General features: G+C 36.3%; 1 pseudogene; it reads left to right on the top strand.

Annotated features, from left to right (window-relative positions):
* The window catches only part of LOC100814495 (G-type lectin S-receptor-like serine/threonine-protein kinase At4g27290), a 17,463-nt pseudogene extending 14,061 nt beyond the window's left edge, over positions 1–3,402 (top strand).
* Positions 3,403–3,995: the final 593 nt, after the last annotated feature.

Raw genomic sequence — 3,995 nt, 5'->3', positions numbered from 1 at the left:
AGAAAGACCAAGGTCAAGGCATCTTAGGAGTGACACCTTCTAAGCCCAAAGATGATAAGGGGAAGACAATAGAAAAGCAAGCCCCTAAGGCTAGTATGCAAGAGAAAACTAGCTCTATAAAGTGCTTTAAATGTCTTGGAAGAGGACACATTACTTCTCAATGCCCCACCACAAAAACCATGATTATGAGGGGCCAAGACATTTATAGTAGCCAAGATAAGGCTACTACTTCACCTTCCTCTAGTGAAAGTGAAGAAGCAAAAGCGGAAGAATCTAGTGAAGAAATCTACCCCCAAGAAGAAGGACAACCATTAGTGGTTAAAGAGAAGTGTAAGGAGGTAAGTGTCTCCTCCAAGAGGTTAGCTAAGAAGGAAACTCATTTTACAATAAAGACAAACATTAAAGAAACTTTCCCTCTTAGACAACCTCCACATTTTCTCTTCTGTAAAAAGACACTTGCTAGCATTGCCACACCTCTTGGGCTTGAGTTTATTCCTCAAGTAAAGAAGTTGTTGGATGAGGGTTTGGTTCGCAAGAGCTTAAATCCTTGTGCTTTTTTGGTGCCTAAAATAGGTATTATTAGGCACCAAGTCCCTAAAATAGGTGGTATGATGAATGTTTTGAGTGGTGCAACCCTCTTTTGTAAAATCACTCGCACACCTAACATCTTCATGGTGTGTGTACATAGGGACCCATTGGGTAGGTTTTTTCTTATTTTTAGTTTCAATACAAACTTAGGTACTCATATGGGACACCTTAGGTTTGCCATACTTTTTGGTAGGAATAATCAATATGAAAATACAGAAAAAGGTATGTTTTATTACGTTACTTTTCTTAATTTTTCAAATAGTGATAAAGGGGTTCCCATGAACCCTAAGAGAATAAAGGTCATTCCTGAGTGGCCCACTCCACCAAGTATAAGAAAAATTTGGGGCTTCCATGACTTAATAAACTTTTACAAAAGGTTTGTCCTATATTTTTCTATACTTGTAGCACCAGTCATTGAGTTGGTGAGAAACCATGTTCCATCATGGGAAGATGCCCAGGAAATGGGTTTTCAGACCTTACCTTACTTCAACATACCAAACACCACTAATACATATGTCTTTGTTCTTTTTACAGGTGTTGAGGGAAGGAGCTCAGAGTATGAAGAACCTCGGGATTTGAGGTCAAATCCTTTCCAAGGTGGAGGGAATGATGCAATCCTACCCCGCAAGGGCATTGGATAGAAGACTCCAAGTAGATTGGGCCAGAGATCCAAGGGAAGGCCCTAGGGTTCTCATGAGCCTTAGGGTAGATTTTTGAGCCCATGGGTCAAGGTTGGATCCACTCTTCTTTGTAAATATTAGAATAGGTTTTTCCTTCTTTTGGGCCTTGTATTTTGGCCATTCTAGTAGTATAGGGTTTTAGCCTTGTATTTCAGGGCATTTTGAGTAATCTTTGTAGTAGGGACATTTTTTTGTATTTTCATGTATTTTGTCAAGGAGGTGAGCTTAGTTTTTAGATGGGTGTGTGTAGCTAAGCTCTAGCTTCTCAAGGAAGCTTCTCAAGGAGGTGAGCTTAGTTTTTAGATGGGTGTGTGTAGCTAAGCTCTAGCTTCTCAAGGAAGTTTTCTCAAAGAAGCTTCTCAAGGAAGTTTTCTTAAGAAAGCTTCTCAAGGAAGCTACCTAGTCTATAAATAGAAGCATGTGTAACACTTGTTGTAACTTTGATGAATGAGAGTCTTGTGAGACATACTTCAAAGTTCCACTTCTCTCCCTCTTTTTTTCCTTCAATTTCGTGCTCCCCCCATCTCTCTTTCTCTCCCTCTTTCTTTTCCTCCATTGAATCATCCTTCCAAGCTTCTTATCCAAGGTTCATCTTGGTGGTGAAGCTCCTTCTTCCATGGCTTATTCCCTAGTGGATGGCGCCTCCTCTCACCTCTTCTCCTTTGTCTTCCGCTGCATCTCCATGGTGGAAAATCACCATTAAAGGACCTTATTGAAGCTCAAAGATCCAGCCTCCATAGAAGCCCCACAAGCAAGCTTCCATCAGTTTGGCAAGAACATTTGGAGGAGATCAAGTAGTGGCCAATACAAATAGAGTAATGGGACATAGTAAGTACTTAATGAGTCACATATTTTCATATTATGATGCAACCCATTTTGACATCCAAATTTTAATTTTGTGTGTCTACTGTAGTGGCTATATGCCTATTGAATATGCATTGATGGATCTTTTTTAATCAAATCTGATGTGTTCAGCTTTGGTGTACTTGTATTGGAGATAATTAGTGGGGGAAAGAATCGAAAATTTCACAACTCTCAGCATCATCAAAATTTTCTTAGTCATGTAAGATTAAAGTCTATATTAATTTCCTTATCTTGATGTATTATTTCAAGTTGCAATCATCCAATACTAACTGTTGTGTCCTAATTAAACATGCAGGATTCTCTGATTTGGATAGCTATAAATGGAAATGTTAAAAATTTAGAATAAAAATGTATTTGTACTTGCTTCATTTAATAAAATAGTGTAATGATTGAACTTAAAATCATTTAGAATCAATGCCTTGAGTTTTGGCCATTCCTTTAGCACAAAACTGAGTTTAAAATAGTTCTTCCACCTGTAACATTTGACTACATTTGAAAATTTAAACATGTAGGCATCTTTTCAAAACTCTTGAACTTATAAGTTAACAATGAAAACAAAAATATTTGAATAGGCACTGACGTTTTTCACTTGTTGGCTTTCATGGCATTCCGGGCATGGAGATTGTGGATTGAAGAAAAGCCACTTGAGCTAATAGATGACCTATTAGATTTAGATGATCTGGTTACTCCACATCAAATACCGAGATGTATTCATGTGGGTCTACTATGTGTGCAACAAACACCAGAAAATAGACCCAATATGTCATCTATGGTTTTAATGTTGAATGGTGAAAAGCTATTGCCTAAGCCAAGCCAACTTGGGTTCTACATAGGAACCAATCAATATCCACCAATTCGGGTAGAATCCTCTTCGAGAATTTGTGGAGCTTGTTCACAAAATGAAGTTTCAGTGTCCTTGTTAGAGGCACGATAGGAAACCATTGGGTTGATGATTCATGGATTAATTGTCCATTTGGGGAACTAATTTATAGCTTATTATTTAGATTTATCTTATGAAAAAAAGTGTAAGTATAAGAGAGTTTATGATAATAACTTAGAGTAATGATACTCATACAACAAGTTGTACAACAACTGCCAACTTAGAAAAAAATCAAATTTGCTTAAGCAAAAAAAAAAAAAAAAATTCCTATCTTGACAAGTGAGAAAAAAAACAAATTTTAATTTTTTAAAAAATACATGGTATCCCGCTGCTATTTTCCATTCATTGTATCATCATCCTTCCCTCTTTCTTTCCCCCTCATTCAATGGTTTTTCCACTTTTCAACACACAGGATCAAGTAGTGAGGATAATGGCGTAAGAGTGTGCAACGGATGCCATGTAATTAGTGTGGGTATATCAAGATGTTTAATGTGTACGTGCATGAAGACCTACAACCTTTATAAGACTAAGGTTCGATCTTTTATTTGAAAAAGATTAAGAGGGATTGGAACATGAATGTTATATTCTGAGTGCATCTTCTATTTGGTTCTCTTATAATCACAATTCACAAGGTACTCTCACAAAGGAGCTATCAAGATTTGGCCACTGGAGTTGGAACTCATAGTGAAAATTGCCATTCAAGTCAGATTTTGCAAATGAATTGCTCCATATATTGGATTTGTGTCTTTGTTAAAATAAGATAAATTAAGATTTGATTGTTCTTATTGTTATTTGCTAATTTGTCAAGATAAAGAATTTGAATTAGGAGAGAAGAAAGAGGGAAGGATGATGATGTGGTGAATGGAAGACAACATTGGGATACCAAGTCATTTTTTTTTTGTTATTAGATTTTTCTTTTGAAATTAAAATTTGATTTTTTTTATCACTTCTTAAGATAAGGAATTTTTTTTTCTTTTATTAAA

Source organism: Glycine max, chromosome 4 (assembly GCF_000004515.6).
Source record: "Glycine max cultivar Williams 82 chromosome 4, Glycine_max_v4.0, whole genome shotgun sequence".
NCBI lineage: Eukaryota > Viridiplantae > Streptophyta > Magnoliopsida > Fabales > Fabaceae > Glycine > Glycine max.
Note: the sequence above shows the minus strand (reverse complement) of the source record. Positions and strands in the feature narration are given on the sequence as shown.